The sequence below is a fragment of the Pseudorca crassidens genome, chromosome 20 (assembly GCF_039906515.1).
Source record: "Pseudorca crassidens isolate mPseCra1 chromosome 20, mPseCra1.hap1, whole genome shotgun sequence".
Taxonomy (NCBI): domain Eukaryota; kingdom Metazoa; phylum Chordata; class Mammalia; order Artiodactyla; family Delphinidae; genus Pseudorca; species Pseudorca crassidens.
The window spans coordinates 41,979,235-42,005,487 of NC_090315.1; the positions used below are offsets into that span (position 1 = coordinate 41,979,235).

The following is a 26,253-nucleotide window of genomic DNA, read 5'->3' on the forward strand; positions in this document are numbered from 1 at the left end:
CAGATTCCCTGTCCTTCACTCTGAGGTCAGTTTACATCAATAAGGCGATATCTCCATCAATTTCTGTTTCCCCACAAGATGCTCTACCTACTGCTGGCTGTGCTTCTCTGCATGTTCAAAGGGAAATCTCTGTTTTGCTAACCTGAACCCTTCATTTACCCCACACTCTCCCTCCAGTGGTCCTGGTGGCGATGGTGGTAGTGTATGTGTTGGGGAAGGAGGGGTCCATTCATTCTGCCCACTATGGCTTAAGGAGGGATGTTTTAGGTCCTCTTCTGAGGGATCCTCAAACCAATTTGAGGTTTATGCCAAAAACCAGATTATCCATTGGACAAATACAGCCACCATAATCCTTCTTTCCTCTTCAGCCTCATTAAATACCCCCGTCACCAGGCTCAGCAGTACCCCACGGGTGTGATAATATAATCACCGTATGCCCATTAGCGGGTTGGCTCAGTTGCAGCATTTACTTTCAGAATAAGTACACCTTCGAGATGACTTCTTTATAAAAGAATGCATTTAAAATAAAAACCAGAAGAGTTTTGTATTTTAAGTTGTTGATCACCAAAGAAACAGGTCCTATTATCATTTACTTTCCTCTATCAAATAAGACATCATCGCACAGAGGTATTTATATGACTAGGCAAAGTACACAAAGAGACGTACACACAAAATCATCATGCACAATAGTCTCTAGGAAATTAGAGTCCAGGATGAAATATTCTTATGCTTTAGGAAGCCTTTGTAGCCTAGAGAATTGTTTCTAAAGAAGATACTAACACTAAAATAACAGCTAGACACTTCTGTTTGTCTTGTGAGTTGTCACTTTTTAATATATTTTTAATATGGTGATATTGCATGTGTTTGGTCAAATTAGGGTGTATGTTTTTCCATATAAGTGAATTTTCCAGATAACTGGACCTTAGCATTTACCCCATTGGAAATGGCTTATTTTAAGTTTTTTTTTTTTAAAGGGAAACCATTATTTAATGTATCAAATACTTCTTTGCTTTTTGAAACAGAAAATACAGAAACCAAGTTAACCTTTCCTTAATGTCACAGACTACCATTATCAGCAGTTGTGGCAGAGAGAAAAAGTCCTGTATTTGAAATTATTTGATACTATGCCATGTTTATACTTTGCCGCTCTTCACAGAGAATTTGAGGCAGTTTAGAAAATTATATGTACTACAAAAGAAAAAGAGCAAATAATTGAAGGAATCAAGATGAAGGGAAAATAGGAAAGCCAGGGAAAATATCCACGAGAGAGATCCTGTCTTCATGTTCTGGTTCCAAGTGCTGGAAATCCAGCTTTGAGTTACTAGAGGACAAGCAAGGAAGTAATTTCTGCATTATAAAATACCGCAGTAGTGAGGAATGGTGGAAATGGCCTTAACATTGACCAGAATTAGCTCCTGAGCACTGTCAGGACCCTCTCTGTAGGCTTCTCATCTGTTTTTCTATGCACTGGATCCTTATTTTTCTACTGTGAAAAGTGGGTGCGGTGATCTGGCTCATAGGCAAGCATGCATTTCTCTACCAGTTCCGGTGGAAAAATCTTGGAATCGGACTCTGATTGGCCCAGTTTGGGTCACATGAACATACGTGGAGAGGTCTCTCTTGCTACGGGGATTTTTATTATGATCAAACCAGTCTCATTCTAGTGCCTATATACTTGGATGAGTCTGTTATCATATAAGGAAAAGAGATGCTATTCAAACAAAAGCAATAGTCACTATATAAGCATTCCACGCTAAATGTCAGCCAGATTTTCACTTAAGCTTTCCAGTGGCCAAAACAAAGCAGGAAACATGGTTGCTTACATGATCCCCAATTTCTGTAACACAACAGAAAACAGGGGTTGGGAAGACAGTAGAAAAGAAGAGCCAGTTTTCTGAGGGAAACTCAGTTTTTCCTTGAGTTGATGCCAGAGGTTTCTATCACTTGGTGGTTATCTGAATTAGGGGACCATGGAATACCTGAATTTGAAATGTAGAATTTTAAGGAGCTCTGGTCCCAAACTTCCGAAGTTAGAATCGCATTCCCTGGGCTGAGCGCTGACACACAATTGTCTGTTTCTCTTTATCTCGCAATCCTACTCAATCCCACTGGGGTCTGGGCAGTCTGCCTTTGCCAGGATTCAGAACTATTCCTGTTGCAAACAGTAGCAAAAACAAACAAAGGAAACATCCCAGATCTCATACCCATAGCCGGGAGTAGAGGTCTACACCCTCTCAGAGGAGTACTCACACATACAAAAGAGGCTCTAAGAATCCAGAGACCTGAGTAACCCCAAGGAAGCCGTGGTCCCCGACCCGGGCTGCTGTTTTTAGACATAGCTGAACAGCTCGTATTAATCCAACTGCAAAGATATTCTCCCAGGTTCATGGTCGTGGAGCTGCGGATTGATTCGCACTCTTCTGCCGGGGAAAACATTAAGTGGCCTTTGGGGAAGCTCATATTTGTAGTACATGGAGGGCAATTTGCCCCTCTATTCCTTGGTGACTTACCTCCTCTCCTGATAATTCCATGCTGAACCACAACCTTGCAGGAAGTACGTGTCGCTTCCTGAGTCGGAGATGCTATTCCAAGGCCTGTGGGTAGACTTGCATCCACCTCCCCCTCCGCCTGCCCAGAAGCTCTCTCTTTTGCCAATATTAACACCAATTGCAGTTTCCCTACCCGAGACTGTCACTTGCTTATTTCTTTACTTCTGGTCATTTGTGGGATTGTTTTGGAGGACAGGGTTCCTGGTTCTTTGTGTTTGGATCCTTCTTTAAACTAGCAAGTGATCTGCTTTCTCACCTTCACTGGGCCAAGCAGGCAATGGCACCTTTCTGATTGTCTCCTATAGGTTAGAAACCATACAAGAAGCCTTATTAGAATCATGTAGAAACATGTATAAAGTTAGAGCCCACTGAGTTCTAAAATGTGTGTGTGTGTGTGTGTTTAAGGGGCTTTTTGAAAGCCATGCTTAGCTATATCAAGCCCTTCTCATTTATATCTAATTTCAGGACTAAATTTTGGTTAAGTTAGCAGAAGCCTGGCATCTGAGTAAGTGGAACATAGCTGTTCTTAAAGAGACATCAAGTATCCTAGAAATTACTCACTCTGCATCTCTTACAATGACTAGTGGATATGTTTTGGGAACAGATCAGGGACCCAAATGAGTTGTTCTTGTGTCCACGGTGAAGAGCATCATCACTTCTCTTGTCCAATGTATTATATGCAAAAGAGAGACACACCTGACTTCTCTTTCAGAGGCACGAGTGTCTTCTGGATGGATATGGAGAGAAGAGCAACCTCCCCTACACATTATCGCTTAGATGAGCCGCCAGAGCGCTGGCATGTTCTGAAGAAGGCAGCAGAGAGGCGTGAGTGGTTGCAGAGGGAGCCCCGCGCCGAGCTGTCCCGGGGGCTCGAGACAGCGTCTCATCGAGATGCCCTGGAACTCGCCCAGCTTTGCTTCATGTGTTCCCAGCTCATTTTGGTATGTGCATTTGTATTTTCTCTGCCTTCCTCGGGGGACATGCTTTAAAGAGGGGATTGTGAATTTGAAGTTTCAGAGCTCAGCTTGCTAACACTCCACTAGAGGAAATCGTGGGGCAGAATGACAGGATCACTCCCTGGGCTTTAAGTACAAGAAAGCAAGCCTGCCTGCCAGCCCCACTCTCACCCCCAACACCCAAGCGCGCACGTGCGCGCACACACACACACACACACACACTCACACACACAGTGAGACTTAAGGCAAATTGCTTAATCATCCCAGACCTGTTTGTCCACCTGCCAGAAGAAGAAGCATGGTGCCCAGCCTCCAGCCAGCTGGGGGTCACGACGATTAAGGGCAAAGTGCCAAACGCGGTGGCTGCTCCATAGTCAGCACTCAATCTTTCTTTCTTTTTTTTAAAAGTAAGAAGTATAGTTGCATGCCTAGATGCTTTAAGGGCCAGCTGTGACGGTCCTGTCTCCATGAACCTCTCATAATTTCTTCATCTGGAAGTTGGTGCTCTGCAGACCCCTGGGTGGGTACAGTCATGGTTTACTTTGTACTGTGTGTGTGTGTGCATCTGTATGTGCATCTGAGCTTCTTCCTGGATTTTTTTCAGTCCTTAAATTTACTTGTCCCAGACAGGAAATGTGGCTTTCTGTCTCCCTCCCTCTCTGTCTCTCTCTTTCTCTCTCTCTCTCCCCCATGCTGTGTATACAGGAAGGCTTAATAATTTTGTGACAAGTTTATTTATTTACCACCATGTGAGAGCTATTATTCTGTTCCAGGCTACTTACTAGGCACTTTATACTTGGTATCGTATTTAATCTCTACAACAGCACTAGGAGATGGGTTTTATTAACTGCATCCTTTTAATGACTATTTATATAGTCAATAAGACTATAATGATTTAGACCCCTACTGAGCAGATAAGGGAACCAAAGCTAGGAGGGATTGAATGACTTGCTTGGTGTCACAAAACTACCAGGTGGTGGATCTGGGACCCCAACTCCTTATCTATGATTCTGACTCAGGCTCCCAATTCTAAGTAACCAATGGCACTCAAAGTGCGGCCCCCAGACCAGTAACATCAGCATCACACAGGAGGTTGTTAGAAATGCAAATCACTGGGCCCAGCCCCGGACCTACTGAATCAGGAACTCTGGGGGTGGGTTCCAACAATCTTTGTCTAACAAGCCCGTCCAGGTGACTTTGATGTTTGCTCAGGTTTGATAAGCCCTGCCCTGGATGCCATCAAGTCATGCCTGGAAGACAAGGGCCAGGAGAGAGCAATGGTGGGGTGCAGGGGCTCTGGCTCCTGACTGCCTGAGTTCAAAGCTGAGCGCCTCCACTTTCTAACCATGTGCCTCTGGGTATGATATTCATTGTTTCTGTGCCCCCCTTCCCTCATGAGTAAAGTGGGGATAATGACAGACTTCCAGTCACTGTGAAGATAAAATATATTGATACATGATACAAGTAATGATATTGTTACATGGTACAAGACACTGAACCAATACCTGGCACATAGTAGGGACTTGGTGAGTATTATTTGTCATTATTATGATTTAAAGATTTAAGATTACTTTTCTGAAATATTTCTTCACCATCCTGCCCAAAGCCTGAATTATTTTGTTGGTTTGATTTATTTTTTTAGTTGAAGTATAGTTGATTTACAACTGCCATACAGCAAAGTGATTCAGTTACACATGTATGTACATACTTTTTTATATTCTTTTCCATTATGGTTTATCACAATATATGGAATATAGTTCCCTGTGCTATGCAGTAGGATCTTTTTGTTTATCCATTCCATATATAATAGTTTGCATCTGCTAATCCCAAACTCCCAATCCATCCCTCCCCCACCCCCCAATCCCTTGGCAACCACAAGTCTGTTCTCTATACCTGTGAGTCTGTTTCGTAGGTAAGTTCATTTGTGTCGTATTTTAGATTCCACATGTAAGTGATATCATATGGTATTTGTCTTTTTCTTTCTGACTTACTTCACTTATGATAATCTCTTGTTCCATCCATGTTGCTGCAAATGGCATTATTTCATTCTTTTTTACGGCTGAGTAATATTCCATTGTATACACGTACCACTTCTTCTTTACCCGTTCATCTGTTGGTGGACACTTAGGTTGTTTCCATGTCTTTGTTTCCATGTCTGTTGTAAACAGCCATGTCTTGGCTGTTGTAAATAGTGCTTCAGTGAACATTGGGGTGCATTATCTTTTCGAATTATACTTTTGTCCGGATATATGCCCAGGAGTGGGATTGCTGGATCACATGGCAACTTGATTTTTACTTTTTTGAGGAACCTCCATACTGTTTTCCATAGTGGCTGCACCAAGCTTTATTATTTAGTAGAAGGAAAAATCACTTGGGCCTGGCCTTGCTTAGGTTTCTGAATTTCCCTTCTTGTGCTATGTCAGTGTTCTGAGGATTAACAATAGTCTTCTTCTTCTGAATTATCTACCCTTTCCTGAAAGGGGTGTGCTTTCCCTCAAGAAGGGTCTGCTGCCTGGGGTAGTGTAATACAATCTCAGGAGTAAGACTGGAATCTGTCTGCAAACATGAGTCATGTGGCCTTGGGTGTGCTCCTTAACATCTGGAATCTTCCTTTTCCTTATATGTGAAAAGGTTGGAAATTATCTTGGGAGGGGACACTAATATTTATTGAGCACTTGCTATGTCCCAGGCATTATTCTAAGTGTTTCATGTGCATTATCTCATGCGAGCCTTAGTTACCTGCAAGGTAGGTAGTAACATCATCTCCACTTTACAGACCAACTGTCCCAGAGTACTCACTTCTTGGTAGTCACACAAATAGGATTGGAGTCCGTAAAGTCTGACTCCCAAGCCAACATGCTTTTTTTTCTTTTTATTGGAGTGAAGTTGATTTACAATGTTGTGTTAGTTTGTGGTGTACAACAAAGTGATTCAGGTATACATACATGTGTGTATATATATATATATATATTCTTTTTCAGATTCTTTTACATTATAGTTTATTACAAGATATTGAATGTAGCTCCTTGTGCTATACAGTAGCACCTTGTTGTTTAGTTTATATATAATAGTTTGTATCTGCTGATCGCAAACTCCTAATTTATCCCTCCCCCTGCTTTCCCCTTTGGTAGCCATAGTTTGCTTTCTGTGTCTGTGAATCTGTTTCTGTTTTGTAAATAAGTTCATTTGTATCATTTTCTTAGATTCTACATTTAAGTGATATCATAAGGTATTTGTCTTTCTCTGTCAGACTTACTTCACTTAGTATGACAATCTCTGGGTCCATCCATGTTACTGCAAAAGGCATTATTTCATTCTTTTTTTATGGCTGAACAATGTTCCATTCTGTGTGTATACACACACACACACACATACACAAACACACACACACACACACACATTTTCCTTATCCATTCATCTGTCGATGGACATTTAGGTTACTTCCACATCTTGCCTATTGTAAATAGTGCTGCTGTGAACGCTGGGGTTCATGTATCTTTTTGAGTTAGTTTTCTCCAGATATATGCCCAGGAGAGGGATTGCTGGATCATATGGTAACTCTATTTTTAGTTTTTTAAGGAATCTCCATATTGTTTTCCATAGTGACTGCACCAATTTACATTCCCAGGAACAGTGTAAAAGGGTTCCCTTTTCTCCACACCCTCTTCAGCGTTTATTATTTGTAGACTTTTTTAAAAAAATAAATTTATTCATTTATTTTTGGCTGTTTTGGGTCTTCGTTGCTACAAGCGGGCTTTCTCTAGTTGCAGCGAGTGGGAACTACTCTTTGTTGCGGTGCGCGGGCTTCTCATTGTGGTGGCTGCTCTTGTTGCAGAGCACAGGCTCTAGGTGTGCAGGCTTCAGTAGTTGTGGCACGTGGGCTCAGTAGTTGTGGCTCACAGGCTCTAGAGTGCAGGCTTAGTAGTTGTGGTACATGGGATTAGTTGCTCTGCAGCATGTGGGATCTTCCCGGACCAGGGCTCAAACCCGTGTCCCCTGCACTGGCAGGTGGATTCTTAACCCCTCCGCCACCAGGGAAGCCCGTGTAGACTTTCTGATGACGCCAAGCCAACATTCTTAACCACAACTGTCTCAATGAGTTGTTGAGAGAAATAAGTGAAACGATGAATGTTAAACACAAAATGGTGCCTGACACATGGAAGTGCTTATTAAATATTAGCTGGAGCTAATAAGAAGAAGAAGAAGAAAAAGAAGGCGAAGGAGAAGAAGGAGGAGAAGAAGGAGAAGGGGAAGGAGAAGGGGAAGAGAAAGAAGAGGGAGAAAAAGAAATAATACTAATAATATGGATGGAAGGGAAGTTTTTCCATTTGTTGCAGGTGGGATTTAATCTCCTGAGAACCAGGTAGAGAGACCTCTGTCTTGCCCACGAGTTCAGTCAGCACTTAGAAAAGATGCCTTCTCTCTCTTCCCCCGCTGGTGCACCATTGGTGTCATTAAGAGACAGTTAACACACATCATCTTTCTTAGCTATTTTTGCCGCCTGCCATCTGGAGTGCCTCAGCTCCCTTGGATGTGTTCACACTAAATCAGCAGAAGAAAGCATTAACTGATTTCTCCATTTCAGATCTGCTCATCTGGGTAACAATGACCTTTAAAACTAGTGTCATCCACCTCATAACCACGTGCCATATGTTGGATGTCAGTTAATAAAGCATATTTAAACTTAGCAGGCTCCGTAATACCTTATGGCTGGCTGGTGATTAATTAGTAACTTCCTTACCAGCATCTTCTGGGCTAAGGCTGACGAGGCGTTTTGTTTGCCACTCAGGGTCCATTTGCCTTGGAACCTCTTGGAGCACACTCTGCGGAGACTTCATTGCGTCCTGAGCTTCCCATCCCAGTCACTCTTGGCCTTTGGGGGCAGCACATTTCCTTCTGGAGATAACTTATCCCCACACAGAAGAATATATACTCGACATGAATCCTTGAACGCCAAGTTCTCCTTTACTGCTCATAATAACCTCACAGGACAAGGGTTTCGGTACCCAGTTATGTCCACTTAGCTGAAGAGGAGGGTGAGAATTGAAGAAGCTGAGCGATTTTTTCAGTTTATGGAAGAATTTAGATTTGAACCTAGTTCACTGACTCCAAATGCCACGACTTTATTTTCATTTATGTTTGTTTTCGCTGAAATGCAAGATATTACGTTGGCTCTGTTATGCTTTCCTCATGCTTGGAGAGTCAGGCTCTGCTCTCATTCATGTCTGCATCAGAATGGGAGGCGTTAATTCCCAGTATCTCATCCAGTCTCCTCCCACTCCGGCCCTCCCTTCCGTCACCCTGATGGTCCACACTGGGAGGAATGAGCAGATTCTGACAGTCATCTTGCCCAGGACCTGTGTTTCCTCCTCTGATGACAGTCCGTTCACTACCTCAACCAGTAAGCCATGGGTGGACTCTCCTGGGCCCCATGTGATTTACCAGAAATCTTAAATAGCCCTGTTTTTCTGACCACATAGGAGGAACAAATATTAGCCAGTTTACCCTTTCTGAACCTTCGATTTCGAGGGGCTGTATTTGATCCCCAGGAAAGTAACTTCCATTCTTTGGAAGAGGCATTCGAAAGCGATTACCTGGGAATGAAGGGGACGACCGAGGGAACCCTCACTCACACCCAGATGCCTATGGAGCCACCCACACATTCTACAGCTCAGGCGAAGCCAATGGAATCAGAATGGGAGAAGAGCCGGGCAGCACCAGAATCTCCTACAAGTCCTTGTCTTTAACCGTTTGGTTAAGCAGGGTTAGAAGGTAACAACCCAGGACTCTCAGGATCGTAACCTGTTTGAGTTCAGCTGTAACACACTGGGGACCTCAGTGTAGCTACTGTACAGGTCGAGATAAGAGAGCCAGGGAGGAGCTGGTGATGGTCAGACTAGCCAGGCAATAGAGTACGATGGGTCCAGCAACCCAGATCACAGTATCCAAGGGGGCGGCAGCCTGGGATGCAATTCCATTATCATTAATGCCCAAAAGGTTCTTCTGTCAGGGGGAGTGGCACAGCACCAGTCCTAAATTTCTTCTCAGGTTAGAGCACATTGTATACAGAGACGCAAAGAAGCAGGGAAAATATGGCATGTATCTCTGTTCTGAACTTTTCTTGACCACTTGTAAAATAAATTCCATATTGAAATGAACATGAACATAGGAAGAAGCAGTAACAAAAATTGCGTGAATTATTTCTTTTAAACAAGAGGCTTCAAAGTACTTTGGTCGTTTCAGTGACTGCTTCAGGAACCACAGCGTTGCCCACCTACCGCTACAAACCCACATGAAATTCTGTCCAAAGGCCCTGTAGATTTTTTTGTTGTGGAATTTGTCACAATCTACCTTTACCTAGTGTATTGATGTATTTAGTTCATGGTTTGCTTCACCTAAAATGCAAGCCCTGGGAGAGCAGAGGCCTTGCCCGTCTTGTGCATGGGAACACAAAGAGACCATTTCACCTACAACCTCTGCCCGTCCACCCATCCTGGAGTCCAGGTGAAGAGTCTCTGCTGTAGTCAGTCTTCTCAACTCTAAACGTGACGCTGTCACGGCCACTGTGAGCAGCAAAGGTATTGGTGAGCAGGTGTAGGGGCATCAGCCGGTGGATGCTAACGATAAAGAAGGTCAGCAAGCATGGCAGGAGCGAGACTCCCATGCCGGGGTGTACCAGCCTCACCTGCGTGCGGTTCTCAGTCGGCTTCTCTGAGGATGGGCTTGGAGAGACTATGTGGGGCAAGGCTTGCTTTAGGGACGCTCCCTAATAAATGTAGGGAGTAACTGGGGGTAGAAGCAGACTGACTAAGCATTAACCAAAGACCTTTCTGGGACTTGATAGGGTGTAGGGGAAGGGCACCCTGATGGTCAACAGGCCCTGCGTGTTCCACGTTAGACCAGTTCATAAAGGGAGGTACCCACCTCACTCCTGGTGTGAGCGAGCTTCCTCTTCCTAGGTTCCCATGTATTTAATTAAATCCAGTCACACTGAAATGCTGTGTTTGAGATTCCACTTTCCGCTTCTTCATTTACTTTCTGGTATATATAGACGCCCTGGATTTTATTTAGTCAGATGTCTAACTAGAAATTGCACCTTTCAGAAAAGATAAAAAATAATGATCATCTAATTCCCTATTTTCCACAGAGCCACTTAACTTTATAAAGTGCTTGGTACTAATCAATAAAAGTCTTTCATCACACAACCCAATAAGCAAGATCAAATTCGAGGGAAATGCTCAAAAAAGAGCAATGGTTGGCACCCAAACCATTTTGTGAGGTCGGAATCACTTTTCCACGTGAAGCTCATTCCTACTCATGGCCCAGAGCCATTCCACCTCCTGCTCTCTGATCTCTTGCTTTTAAAATTTGAGTCCACTGGGTCTACTTCTGAGAACACAGGGTCTACTATGATCAGCATCCAGTGAAAACCTAAAACCAGAATCGTCACCAGATACATCGTGTTGCCAGCTTGAGACCCAGTTCAAGGGCTGCTTTGCATCCAGGAGAACCTGCAGGCATTGGTTTAGGGAGGAAAGCAGATATGAGGAACGTGATAAGAGTCAGTCTTTCTGATGATGTTCAGATGGTATTTGGACCCAGAATTTCTGGGCTCGTTCCATAAACCCCCTCCCTTTCCCCGACCCTCTCCAAGGAAGTTAAACACATGGAAAACAGGAACAAAGAAAAGGGGAAGAGCCTTAATTGTCAGTTGGGCTTGAGCCCCAAATCTCAGTACAGAAAATGTTAGTGGGCTGGGTTGTAGTGCAAGGTCCATATTAACACTAAAGAGATGCCTTGCCCACCAAGTCCAAACCTAGCTTTTGAATTTTACCATCTTCCATTCAGCCACATGTGAATAAAAGACAGGAGAGTGAGAGGAAAAATCCTGGGTCAGCTTCCCACTCTCACCTCATGGGTTTAAGAGGGAAAAGAGAAAGAGAGAGAGACACAGAGAGACAGAGAGACAGAGAGAGAGATATTCATAATACAAGTGCCCCATACAGCTAACAAATGTAGAATGATCACTTAATTGAAATTTGTTAACTGATGTTAGGAGTCAACTATTACCTCTATGAAAATAACTTTTCTGGAATATAGGTGGAACTTAATAAATGCTTGTTCATGTATGTATGTGAGAGAGAGAGAGACACAGAGAGATGGAGAGAGAGACAGAGGTAATTCACGTGGATGTTGATATATTCCTCTCATACATTATTCTGAACCTAAATTGGAAACACATCATCACAATCAATTAATAATTCCTTAAAACATGTCTAAAACAAAATTCATTGTTAAATAGATTTTTTCTTTCTTTATTTTCTGTACTATGTTTAAAAGATACTATTTAAGGTTGCAGAATTCTGCTGTAAATAAAAGACCTTATTATCCATGCATATCAGCAAAAATATACATAGGTAGGAAATTGTTACCATGTAAATAGTCTCAACAGGTAAAACACGACCCACGGTTTCAAGTTAGATGCCAGCATAATAAAGCAATATATATATACTTGGAGGAAAAAAGTTAAATGTTTATTCCCATAGAACTCAGAAATGGATTATTGAGAATGGCAATACAAAATACTTCAAAATTATACTAGTTCTTAGGCTATTTGGAACAGTTTTCTTCTTCAAATAAGGTCTAGAAGTCAAAGTAAAAGAAAATCACTCATGTCCAAAGAACTCACTGGCAAAGGCTCTGCTTGTTCAGGAGGATGGGAGAAGCCGCTGGCTTTGGGTTGGGCTTACCTGTGTGAATCCACTCGCCCACTCGCCCTTGAGCAGCCCCGCCCCTGCTTAGGAGGCCGTGGGCTGTGTTTCAGCGCACCTCTAAGATGATCAAAGTGTCCCTGATTCAAATCTAACACAAGCACCAAAATCTGTTTGCTTTCTCTCTAGAACTTGTGCCTATGAACCAATTAACCAACATTTTTTGCAAAATTGGTATTTCATAAAGGAGAACTCAGGGAATCCCCCCTGCAAGAAGTCAAAACATTGGGTCCTGTTATCTCATTAGCATACTTACAACAATAGCAAGGTTGTAAGTTGTTTAATAAGTGCAGACCTTCACCAGCTGTCCCACTTTGACACCAGATGCCAGTCAGAGGTTGCTCTGGTGACAAATGGTTGTGAAATTGGATCTTCCTGTTTGCAAAGAATGCCTCTGTTTTCTGGGAATGGGGACTTTGTCCTGTTCTTTGGTGTACCTTAAGCTCCTTCCACATATCAAATGTTTTTCTTAAGTGAAAAATACATGAATGAACAAGTGAATTCCCTTAAATTCAATTGGAAGGGTGGAAATTATGGAAATGAACAAAAAAGAAAGCATTTCTTTCTCCGAAAGATTTAGGCATTTTCTTTTGAGGAAGTTGGAGGACTTGGTTTTGTAACACACAGTTTCCATCATCCACTATAAGGGACTCCAGCTTCACCAGACTTATTTTGACTTGAAATGTTTCATGACAGGTTTATGGCATTAATTTCCTCCTCTTGGGTGCATGGTCTTTATATGTGTTTTCTTCAGAGGATAAATCAACTTGCTAGGGCGAGACAGAGTATCCGTTATGTGACTTTAAGAAACAGTCTTCAGCAAACAGACTATGAGTGATTGCGGCCCACTGAGGAGTATCCACTCGGCCAGGTTTTAATGCTAAGAGCCACCAGAACATATAAGTAATCAGCTTTTTAAAATAAAGGAGTTTTAATTAAATGATTTCTCCGAGTCCTATTGCTGACACCGTTACTTCTATTTCTAATGGATTTTTGAGACTTGTTGTTCAGAAGTTAATCCTGTTAATGAGATTCGATTTTCCTTTTGCCTTAATAGTGCACTTTGAAATACTTACATTGAAGCCCAGGAATATTTGGTGTGTAGGATTGCTGTGGTTCTCTGTGTAATCTTGGCAAGTAAGACTAAGAGACTGACTGGAGAGAGAAGGGAAGAAGTGGAAAGACTGACTCCTCTGCAATTTAGAAAAGAAAATAGGTCAGTGTTTCGTTCTGTGAACCTAGTTCAATGTTGTTCAACCTGTGATGCATGTATTACGATCAAGGGCCTTTAACCTGAAGGGGGCCAGCCAACTCCCTTTAAACAATTTGGCTGCTTAATAACTATATAAATGGCTGTACACTTGATTAAAAAGAAAAACAATTTCCTGGCATAAAGCAGGCCTGTCTCGTCTCCAGATTTCCTTTTGGCAAAATTTCCCTAATGAGCTTTAATATTCTTTAATTTCTAAAACTTCTTCTTTTTTTTTTTGCCAACCTTAGAGCTATGAAATCTATGGCTCTTGTAGAGGCACCAGAAACAAATTTGTTTTATGCAGTCTTTCATCATAGGTATAATAATACTAAGAACCTAGTCTGTGCAAGACAGGGAGGAAAGAGCTTAAAGTCCAACCAAAATTTAATTTGGCTGTTTGAGAAAAGTAAGTGAAAGGAAGGGCATGTCAATTGAGGGCTGCCTTAAATAAAGACAGTGTGATGTCAGAGAGGCAGCAGGATCTGCGGATGTGCTTGTCCTGAAGGATGAGTGTTCACCAAGGGGCGTGTTGGGAAAGCAGTTCAAAGTTCATACAGAGCAGGAGGGTACGGCTCTTGAGTGCCAGGCTAAGAAGGCATGGGCTTTATTCTGTAGACAATGAGAAGTGACGCGTTTTGGTGGGGAGGGGAGTAGGAGAAATGTACTGTCCAGGCTAACACCTGAAAATTCAGGCGAATATTTTGAATTAGGGAATATTTTCTTACATTTTAAAAATACTGTTTCCCAACTTCGCAAGCATTATAAAATCTGATTATTGTTGATGCTGTATTGAACTGAAAACTTTTATTAGTAGTTGTGGTTTTATTTTATAAAATTATCATAACTCATGGATTTACAGTTCTGAAACAGTTACAAAATCTTAATAATGAAGCCATTAATACGTACCTTGGCTTGAGGGTACGGTATTTGTGACAATGCAATATTTGCTCTGAAAGCAGCAATACCCAAACTAATATATTTATATCTCTATGTAAGTTGCACAGATGTCTCCGCAGTTAACAGCACATCGTGTTGTCTTGACAATGAGAATTCTTCCACCAATGTTGGTGCTTTCTTCCACTTCGCAGGGGGAAAAAAAAGATGTTTGAAATATAAAAGAAATGAATTATCAAGATGATCTTGAGAGACTTAAAAAATAATTTAAGAAGGAATTTCAACTTGAAGAGCTCACTGTTCCTGGGGCTTCCCTGCAAAGGCTGTGGGGTGTGTGTGGGGGTTTGCTAAGACTCACAGCTGCGTTTACATTTAAATGAAAATACAAACATACATGTTTAACAAAGACCATCTACGTATGCCCCTTAAAACCATGTTTTCTCCATAAAAGGAACAAAGAACATCCCACTCTGCCAATCCACTGAAACACCAATTTATTCTTTGTGAAAACAGTACATTGTGCAACAGTCTGGGATATTTATTTATTTCATTAATTTTATTTATTTGTTATTTTCCTGGATCGATGTCTATGCTGAGAATCAGCCTCCCGAAGGCATAAACAGCCTCGGGTCCTGTTCTATTAATTACTGAAAGTGAAACCCGAGAAAACTTTGAGGTTTCTTTTGGCTACATCCTGCTCCCCCCACTGCCACCATTTCTGTTTCATGAAACTGACACCCAGATGGTCCAGGTGACTTACCCTAAATTATGTACCCAGTGATAGCACTGGGAGTGGGGTGACGTCCTGGACACCCCACGGAGGTGCTCATTTTGACCTGTTTCTGGCATACTCATCTAAGGTACTTACTGGGAGAATGTCAGTAGCGTCCGAAAAGGATCTTCTTCAGAAAAAGATCTTACCTGTCCAATGTCTTCCTTCCTGCTCTCAGCCAACCACTGTCCTAGCTTGGGGGCTGAGAGCAAGTAGTACTGATATCAGAACTAATAATGAAGAAGTCTGGGTGTGTAATCATTTCCCTAACGTGTGCTCCTCTGTTCTAATTATTCAACACAGGCGATGTCATGGCATCTGTACTGTTATCGGCATTATCGGTGAGACTTGGAGACGTCAAGTTGCTTGTCTGATATCACACAGCTAGTAAGGTTCAGGCAGAGATTTGAACCCAAGTCATTCTGAAGTCAAAGTTCATCATGATCTTTACGATACTTGAGATACTTCTCCCAGCCCGAAGAACTGTAGGCAGAATATGTCTTAACAGACCTGCTGACTACCTATCCCTCTGCACACGTTATCCCTTTTGCTCTGAAGTCCGTGTTGATAAAATGCAATAACTGATCAGAGTTTAAGGACCACCTCTGAAAGCAGAAATACTTATTTCCACTTAGAGTGTCTGGGTCTTCAATTTCAAGTATGAAAGCAAAACTTCTAGGCATTACACGGAGATCTTACTGAAATGACTAATGCTGCAACGTTGGTATAAAGCACTTTGGGAAACTCCCAAAGCTAAATCGCATTCCTGAGTCAAAAGCCAAACTTCTCTTCCAGGGCTGCTTAATTGTAGTTGAGCAACTACTTATTTCCAGCCCTTGGGGCCAAGTTCACCAAACCACTTATTTTTCTAAGATGCAAAAATGTTTCCATGAATGTGCTTTTTGCAGTTTTGCTTATTTATTCATTCATTTATTTATTTATCTGCCTATTAAAATAAATATAGCTGTGTACAAAACTGGAGAGGTGACTACTTGGATGGGAAAAAGCTGCCTTTCTTAAAGTATCTAGAACTGAGATAGACAGGAGATGTAAGTGCGCTTCCTACTCAATGCCCTGAGGGAGGCACAGGACAGATAAGGGTTCTGAAGAAAGGAATTTGAATTCTAGCTCAGCTGCTCACCAGCTGGGGTACTGAGTGTCCTCAAGCTGAAGCTAGAGATTTGGCAAAAGTTAGTTTCAAAGGAGCAAAGATCAAACGTTGTAGCCATTGTGCCTTTAGAAGAGATGCTTAATAGCTACTCCGGGGTAAGTTTTCTTATGAGCGTGGGAGCTAATGTGAGTTCCGGACAACCCATGACCGGTGGAGGCAAAACATGGGGAGAAGGAGGGGGGCTGCCCACTCAGAGTTTTTGCAAGCAGGCTTGTTGCCACTGGCTCTTGTTTCCTCTTGGGCTGTCTTCAAGGCACAGTCAAGTGTTTAAAATTGACTGACAGCCATTTTTTTAGTACTGTTTCCCCCGAGGCTGTAAACTCCACAAGGGCAGTGAGTAAATTGCCTTTTTTCCTTGTCACACCCCAAACATAGTTCCTTGCTTGACACCTGGCAGGGAAGTCCTAGAGGTAATGGTTACGGTTATTACCGAAGTTATGACTATTTTCCATATTCAGATTTCTATAATAAACTCCAATTTTTTTCAGTTTTATTCCACTCTGTCATCTTGGCTCCTGTGTTTGCATTTGTCTGGATCTTGTAGCTGCTTTTTCAGTTTTCACTCATTTTTGTCTCACCGTTCTTAATTTCCACGGGTGCACGATTCTCTTTTCCTATTCTGCACTCAGGTGTCACTCAAGTATCTCAGCCTCATTTTCTTCCATTTTAAAACGGAAATAATCCAAAAGTTCTGGGTGACTACAGAAGAAGATGTGTGTAAAGAATCCAGCCCCGTATGCAAGAGATAATTATTTATTATTCCTACTGCAAATCTTGTGACTAGTAATGGCTCAGTAGACTGGACTGATGGGGCAAGAGCTGTAGTTATCCTAACCTCAGCCTGGAGAAACGTGGTCATGAGAAATAACCAGCTAAGTCAGGCTTAGTTGTGTAATTTTCCCACATTGTTTATGAAGGTGATTTCCAGAAATAAAGAGTTCTTGTGAAAACAGAGCAGAGTAGAAATCTGTGCATGCTGAAGTCCACACGCTGTACTCAGTTTACAACTGAACGAAAATTTCATTTGCATTTAACAGAAACATGGTACAGACAGAGCTGAAATTTATTTGACTGAGAAAGATTAAAAGAAAAAAAAGATATTCGGACTGAGGCAGGCATAAGCAAGAGCGCGTGTTCCCAGTGGCCATGATGCGGTGTGATTCATAAGGTCAAATTTTACAATTACAGATTTTGCATAGGTCACTCCTTTAGCGTGGGAGATGATTCTTTCCAAGATGTGCTCTCTCTTTTACCTGAGCTCTGTGTGGCCTGTCACACTCTTGAGGTGCAACATTACAATTCAGCAGTGTAAGAGATTCTAAATTTGACCTGAGCTTTGGCAAAATTAAATGTGCCCTAGCTAACTCCAAATCAATGTCGGTTTTCCATCGCCCCTTTCAGATATTTGCCATTTTAAAGTGAAATGAATGTATGAATGACTAAACTCATTTATATATCATAAAATGGGCTAACCTCACCTACCTAAAGATCTAAACATAATTATAGATAGCCTTAAAAGTACATAACAAAAAGTAAGCTTTATATAAAGAGAAAGGTATGGAAACAAATTATATGCAATATGCATACATCAATTCAATGCATAGTTGAATGGCTGAATGTGCTTTCTGTAAAGTAGGATTTAGTCAAGCAGTAAAAACTTTTACTCTGCAAAGATTAAACTAATCATATTGCTGAATGAAGGTCTGGCCCAAAAACTGAAAAGAAAAGAGAGAGATTAAGAAAAAGAGGAAGAGATTCTGCAGAAAAGAAGAGGGGAGCGTGAGTGTTCATGGGCAATGGTTCATCAGTTCTTTCCTGGTGCTGCCCTCAGAGTGACCTCGCTGGTGTCTGGAGTCATCTTGTAAGGCCCCTGCTCAGTAAGCTTCATTATTTTCTTATAACCTAGAGGGAAAGGCCAACCTGGTACCTTGACATTCAAGACCCTCCCCATTCTGCCCCAGCCTCCGGATCCATGTTTGTAATTCATTCTTTCCTTTGAAAATCCAGGACTCATCCAATCATTCTTGAAACTTGTCTCCTACAGAATTGATCAAGGGGTGTCTACTCAGCTTTCCCTTCTCATTTGAGTGTATGTCTTAGCCCATTATTAACCATTAGAATCCCACCCGTCCTCTAAGGCTCAGAACGAGTCCTCTTTAGTCTGAGACGTGTCTTGCCCTGGACCTTCCCAGCTGAAGGACTAGAACACTGTGAGCTTCACGTATTTGGGGAAGTATAGTGGCTAAAAGTCTGAGCTAAGGAGCCATCCACATCTTGGTGACTCCTTTCTGGGTGTAGTGACCCTGAGGGTCACTGACTTATCCAGTATAACCTCAGTTAGCACCTCTTGAATATGGGATGATGTTAATCTAAGTCTCACATCATAGTTGTGAAAATTAAAAGAGATAATGTAAATAAAGACGCATGGCAAGTGCTCAGTAAAAGGGCTCATAACTCCTTGTCCCGCGTTTATGTACTGATCCTGAAGGGAGGCTCTTCGGAATCCAGTGATAATTTGGATAAGCCCATCTGTGCTAGCAAGAAATGCAGAGTTACTGGTTCATAGATCACTTCTCCAAAATACATTTTGGCAAGTTTTTTCTTTTACGAGAAATGAGGATTGTATGGGAAGTTTACTGAAAGACAGATTTCTCAAACCCTACTTCCACTGATTGTGTGTATGTAAGCTGGACTAGTGTAAGTCCAGGAATCTGTATTTTTAACAAAAACTCCAGCTGATTCTGATGCAGAAATCTAGGGAACACACTTTGACAAACATGACCTAGTAGAGACGATACTTATTCTAAGATTGGAAATTCGAGCCACCATATTTAGGATTGTATGACATAGATACTGTTATTATCATACTGAGTCTTTGTATCTGTGTGTGATTGTATTGATGTGTAGTTCATATGAAGCAAAATGTACAAACCTAAATTTTACATATATATATAAAATTATGTGTGTGCATGTCTAACCACCACCCAAATTAAGACATAGAACATTTCCATCAATCCAGAAAGTTTCTTTATGCCTTTTTCCAGTAATATCCACCTCATAGGTAACCACTAATTTTTTAAAATAAATTTATTTATTTATTTATTTTTATTTTTGGCTGGGTTGGCTCTTCATTGCTGCCCGCGGGCTTTCTCTAGTTACGGTGAATGGGGGCCACTCTTCGTTCCGGTGCGCGGGCGTCTCATTGCAGTAGCTTCTGTTGTTGTGGAGCACAGGCTCTAGGCACACGGGCTTCAGTAGTTGTGGCACACGGGCTCTAGAGCGCAGGCTCAGTAGTTGTGGTGCACATGCTTAGTTGCGTTTCGGCATTTAGGATCTTCCCAGCCCACTGTCCCCTGCGTTGGCAGGCGGATTCTTAACCACTGCACCACCAGGAAAGTCCCTGTAACTACTACTTTTACCTTTATTTTCAGAGCCTAATTTTTACCTGTTATTGGACTTCATATAAATGGAATAAAATGGTATGTATTCTCAACATTACATTTACGAGATTCATCCATTGATGCTATGACATATTTCAAATCTCTCAAACATCCTCTCTCCCTTTTTTCTGATGAAAGTTACCTTCCTTGTCAATATCTGGAATTGCCTGGAGGGACCAAACTTTCTGGTTCTTAAACACCATAGCACACAGCTCACATTTTCCAAGCTGACTTACTGAACAATTTCAAATGTGACCTTTTTAAAATGATGCTGCTTCTGACACAAGCACATGTTTTCCTATCCAGGCCAAGATTTTACATTCAATACTGGGAGTAGGCATGGGGGGAGGGGCAGGGATACACGTCCTGGGCACGATGTATACTTAAAAATGACATTTTTCTGAACTTGGAAAATAAACAGCAACCTGCAGAATGAATCAGTGTGGAGAGCGCCATTGATGAAATTGGCAAAAAGGAGCAGCCCATTTTCAACTCATATACCCCTTGAATTACATTAGTAATTTGGTGTGTCATCTGTTACTCAGCCAATTTTATAGAAATTATAGAGAGATTCATTCCTAATTAAGAATAATCTGATGGTTGGGCTTGACCCAGTTAAATTCTTATCTTTATGACATCAATCTTTTATAATGCTTCCAGAAGCCTCGGCAAAGGCTCTAATTTTGTAAGTAAAAATTAATTAATTGGGACATTAAATGTGAAAGATGCTTTTATCTTTTCCCTGGTTCATGCCTTCACAACAGAATGCAATAATTAACAGTTTTATTCAAATATATGAAATAATTCCTTGAAGATTTCTAACCACTTTAAGTCCTCCAAGAATCAAATGATATGATGTCAAGATATCAACAGACAAGGAAAGTGGATTTTTTGCAGATATTTTACCGAGAGAGTTCTCCATAGTAATCGCTTCCACTGGGGTAAGGCTAGGTGTTACGAAGTTAACTTGGGACCAAATTGTGCTGCCCCAGAAAATTCCAATATAATTTTTTGTTTAAAAAAAGTACCCTTTGGGGCTTCCCTGGTGGCGCAGTGGTTGAGAGTCCGCCTGCCGATGCAGGGGACACGGGTTCGTGCCCCGGTCCGGGAAGATCCCACATGCCGCGGAGCGGCTGGGCCCGTGAGCCATGGCCGCTGAGCCTGCGCGTCCGGAGCCTGTGCTCTGCAACGGGAGAGGCCACAATGGTGAGAGGCCCGCGTACCGCAAAAGAAAAAAAAAAGTACCCTTTGTTCAGGATTTTCAAATAATTTTTTTCAGGATTTTCAAAGCTTTTTCTCGAAAACAAATCTTCCTAGCTAAGCTCACCTAATTTGACTAATCAGAAAATGAATTATTAACCTGCATCTTGAATTGATTTGAATGCATCAGCATGAAACTAGTGTTGGATGTGCTTATCTATGTTGGTTCCATTGTTCGTTTGCCTGTCCCTTCGTTCATCACTGCTTCCTGGGGTATGGCCATCGGGAAGAGGATAATTAAGAAGACTACACAAACTCCCAGAGGCTGGCTAGGATTTGCCTAGTTCCATGGGCTGAGTAACCGCCTCGGAAGAGTGTGGCTTGGCCAGTCTAAAGGGAGGCCTCCAATGGTGTGCTCCAGCGCTCTGACTTGCCTGAAAGTTTTATTAAAAATTTGGGAGACACTGGAGAGGACGAACTCATCCTTTCAGATGAACTGATTTATTCAGATAACATGAATTGAATAATAACATGAAACTGAGTGGAGAGGAAGAAGCCAACTCGCATGTCTGAGAAGGGTATGGTTGTACCTCTTCACAGATTCTACTCTTTTTCACCAAAGAAAGGGGAAAGGAAGGTTTAGGGTAGTAAAGTAACTTGCTCCATATCGTGCAAAAGTACATATTAGAGCTGATCACCTTCCTAGGTTGGTCTGTAGGCCACAAGTTTTTTGACACACTTCATATTGATAGATGGGGGCCTATCCTCCCCAACCCCCTTGAATCTGGGTCAAGCTTAGTGACCTGTCAGTCCATGGAGTATGGTGGAAGTGATGCTACACAACTTCCCAGGCTTGGTTAGGAAAGACCCTGCAGCTTCTGTCTGGTTCCTTTGGGACACTGTCTCTTGGAAACCAGCTTCCATGCTGTGACTAAGCCCGCGAAGCTTGTGGAGAGACACAGGTTGCAAGAAACCAGCACCCCTGGCCCTGACCTGCAGTCCCAGCAGGGCTCTCAGCTAACAGCACCAACTTGCCAGCCATGTGAGCGAGCTGTCCTGAAAGTGGATTCTCCAATCCCTTGTTGAAATGTGCCCCACTGGAGGCACTGGTTTCTCCTGTGGCCTGCCCAAATGGCATATTCAGGAACAAAATAAATGATTATTGTTGTTTCAAGCTACTAAGTGTGGATGGTGGTTTGTTATGCAGCATAAATAACTGGACCTCAACACTGGTGCCCTCTTTGTATGTCCTGTTGCCTCCTAGAAAGGAAATGTCTTAAAGACAAGGTGGCGACAGTTTTGAAGGATGGTTCACAGTGATGGGAGTGCAGGTAAAGGCCTGAGTGTTGAGCATCAATTCCATGAGACTGAGTTCTAGGCAAACAGGGTTTGGGCATTTGACTTGGATTTGTCAGTTGAGCCCACAGTTGTGATGGGTTAACTGGAGTGACCCAGCTGCTCCAGAGCATTTGTGGTTGAAATCAACTGGAGAACAGGCTCAGCAGAAAGGACATGTGGGTCTTCAAATGCAAAGAGTGCAAACTCATCCCATTCCGACCACAACCAGCAGAGTCTGCTCAGTTTGGGGAGCCATGGTCAGGAAAACCATTGAAAAAGTTGACTGGTATTCTGCAAAGGTCGAATAAATCATGAATGGTCTGCAAATTGGGTACCATGTGGAAGAGATGATGGTACCGTTAACATCCAGCCGGCCAGAGCCAGTGAAGTATGGATCAAAGGTTAAGAACAAGGATCAAGAGCAAGGATGCAGTGACCATGCGAGGAAAGAACATCCACTTCGAAGCCAGGTGGCCTGGCTGATCATCTCAGCTGTGTGGTTTCTGTAGAGTCCTGCACTCCCAGACTCTCAGCTCAGTTACAAATTAAAAGGATAATCTCTACCTCCCTCACAGGCTATTAGGCACAATGTTAGGACTATTGAAGATAATTTATATGAAAGCACGGTATGTGGGAGACCCTCAATACTTCTTTGCTGTTATCCTCAGGAGTGTGGATTTGGGCTTTATTTTATTTTATTTATTTATTTTTCTTCCCCATATCGTTGTCTTTATTTTTTTTGCAAAGTTTATTTTTTTAATAGATCTTTATTGAAGTATAACTGCTTCACAATACTGTGTTAGTTTCTGTTGTACACCACAGTGAATCAGCCATATGCATACATATGTCCCCATAACCCCTCCCTCTTGAGCCTCCCTCCCATTCTCCCTATCCCACCCCTCTAGGTCATCGCAAAGCATCAACATGATCTCCCTGTGCTATGCAGCTGCTTCCCACCAACCAGCTAATATTCCATTCTATATATGTGCCACATCTTCTTTATCCATTCATCTGTCGATGGACATTTAGGTTGTTTCCATGTCCTGGCTATTGTAAACAGTGCTGCAGTGAACAGTGTGGTGCATGTCTCTGTTTGAATTATGGTTTTCTCAGGGTATATGCCCAGTAGTGAGATTGTTGGGTCATATGGTAGTTCTCTTTTTAGTTTTTTAAGGAACCTCCTTACTGTTTTCCATAGTGGTTGTATTAATTTACATTCCCACCAACAGTGCGTGAAGGTTCGCGTTTCACCACACCCTTTCCAGCATTTATTGTTTCTAGATTTTTTGATGATGGCCATTCTGACCGGCATGGCGTGATACCTCATTGTAGGTTTGATTTACGTTTCTCTAATAATTAGTGATGTTGAGCATCTTTTCATGTGCCTCTTGGCCATCTGTATGTCTTTCTTGGGGAAATGTCTATTTAGGTCTTCCACCCATTTTTTAATTGGTTTGTTTATTTTTTTGATATTGAGCTGCATGAGCTGTTTGTATATTTTGGAGATTAATCCGTTGTCTGTTCTTCCATTTACAAATATTTTCTCCCACTCTGAGGGTTGTCTTTCTGTCTTGTTTATGGTTTCATTTGCTATGCAAAAGCTTTTAAGTTTAATTAAGTCCCATTTGTTTATTTTTAGTTTTATTTCCATTACTCTAGGAGGTGGGTCAACAAAGATCTTGCTGTGGTTTATGTCAAAGAGTGTTTTTCCTATGTTTTCCTCTAAGGGTTTTATAGTGTCTGGTCTTACATTTAGCTCTTTAATCCATTTGGACTTTATTTTTGTGTATGGTATTAGGTAGTATTCTAATTTCATTCTTTTACATGTACCTGTCCAATTTTTCCAGCACCACTTATTTAAGAGGCTGTCTTTCTTCATTGTATGTTCTTGCCTCCTTTGTTGTAAATTAGGTGACCATATGTGTGTGGGTTTATCTCTGGGCATTCTGTTCTGTACCATTGATCTATATTTCTGTTTTTGTGCCAGTACCATACTGTCTTGATTACTGTAGCTTTAGTGGTATAGTTTGAAGTCAGGGAGCCTGATTCCTCCAACTCCATTTTTCTTTCTCAAATTGCTGTGGCGGTCCTATGCCAGCTTCCCAGGCTTCATCCCCGCACAGCCTGTGAGCGACAGCCCTTCCCTTACACCTGACTGGGCCTCTGGGGTGAGGAGGTGCTGCACGAAATGAAATCTGAGGCACAGAGAAGTTAACTGCCTGGTCCAAGATCACAGAACTAAGCTGTGAGACTTGAGTTGGTGTCCTTCATGCATCACATCTTCCCCATCGCTTAAGAAGCCATTGAAATACGTGCATATTTAGCTGTCTCCTACCTGCTCTGTGGCTGAAAGGGTCTTGATGCTCAGGCAGGCTATCAGGCTGGAGCCTCTGAGGTGGGAGAGCCAAGTTCAGGACATTGGACCACTAGGGAACCCCCCCGGCCCCATGTAATATCAATCGTCCAGAGCTCTCCCAGAGATCTCCATCTCAACGCTAAGACCCAGCTCCATCCAATGGCCAGCAAGCTCCAGTGCTGAATGCCCCATGCCAATCAACTAGCAAGACAGGAACACAACCCCACCCGTTAGCAGAGATGTTGCTTAAAATCATACTAAGGTCACAGACACCCCAAAACACAGCACCGGACGTGGCCCTGCCCACCAGACAGACAAGATCCAGCCCCACCCACCAGAATGCAGGAACCAGTCCCCTCCACCAGGAAGCCTACACAAGCCAGAGAACCAACCTTACCCACTGGGGGCAGACACCAAAAACAATGAGAACTACGAACGTGCAGCCTGCGAAAAAGAGACCCCAAACACAGTAAGTTAAGCAAAATGAGAAGACAGAGAAATATGCAGCAGATGAAGGAGCAAGGTAAAAACCCAGCAGACCAAACAAATAAAGAGGAAATAGGCAGTCTACCTCAAAAAGAATTCAGAGTAATGATAGTAGAGTAATGATCCAAAATCTTGGAAATAGATTGGAGAAAATACAAGAAACATTTAACAAGGATATAGAAGAACTAAACAGCAAACAAACAATGATGAACAACATAATAAATGAAATTAAAAATTCTCTAGAAGGAATCAATAGCAGAATAACTGAGACAGGAGAATGGATAAGTTACCTGGAAGATGAAATAGTGGAAATAACTACCACAGAGCAGAATAAAGAAAAAAGAATGAAAAGAATTGAGGGACAATCTCAGAGACCTCTGGGACAACATTAAATGCACCAACATTCAAATTATAGGGGTTCCAGAAGAAGAAGAGAAAAAGAAAGGGTCTCAGAAAATATTTGAAGAGATTATAGTTGAAAACTTCCCTAACATGGGAAAGGAAATAGTCAATCAAGTCCAGGAAGCACAGAGAGTCCCACACAAGATAAACCCAAAGAGAAACACGCCAGGACACATATTAATCAAACTGTCAAAAATTAAATACAAAGAAAAAATATTAAAAGCAGCAAGGGAAAAGCGACAAATAACATACAAGGGAATCCCCATGAGGTTAACATCTGGTCTTTCAGCAGAAACTCTGCAAGCCAGAAGGTAGTGGCAAGACATATATAAAGTGTTGAAAGGGAAAAACCTACAACCAAGACTACTCTACCCAGCAAGGCTCTCATTCACATTTGATGGAGAAATTAAAACCTTTACAGACAAGCAAAAGTTATGAGAATTCAGCACCACCAAACCAGCTTTATAACAAATGCTAAAGGAACTTCTTTACGCAGGAAACACAAGAGAAGGAAAGACCTACAAAAACAAACCCAAAACAATTAAGAAAATGGTGATAGGAACATGCATATCAATAATTACCTTAAATGGAAATGGATTAAGTGCTCCAATCAAAAGATATAGACTGGCTGAATGGACACAAAAACAAGACCTGTATATATGCTGT

General features: G+C 42.0%; 1 long non-coding RNA gene across 1 annotated transcript in view; it reads left to right on the forward strand.

The window, feature by feature from the left end:
* The window catches only part of LOC137214681 (uncharacterized), a 509,061-nt gene that overhangs the window by 236,029 nt on the left and 246,779 nt on the right, over positions 1 to 26,253 (forward strand). Inside the window, exon 4 of the long non-coding RNA XR_010938997.1 lies at positions 3,262 to 3,490. This is a non-coding gene — a long non-coding RNA (uncharacterized lncRNA). The remainder of the gene's footprint in view (positions 1 to 3,261; positions 3,491 to 26,253) is intronic.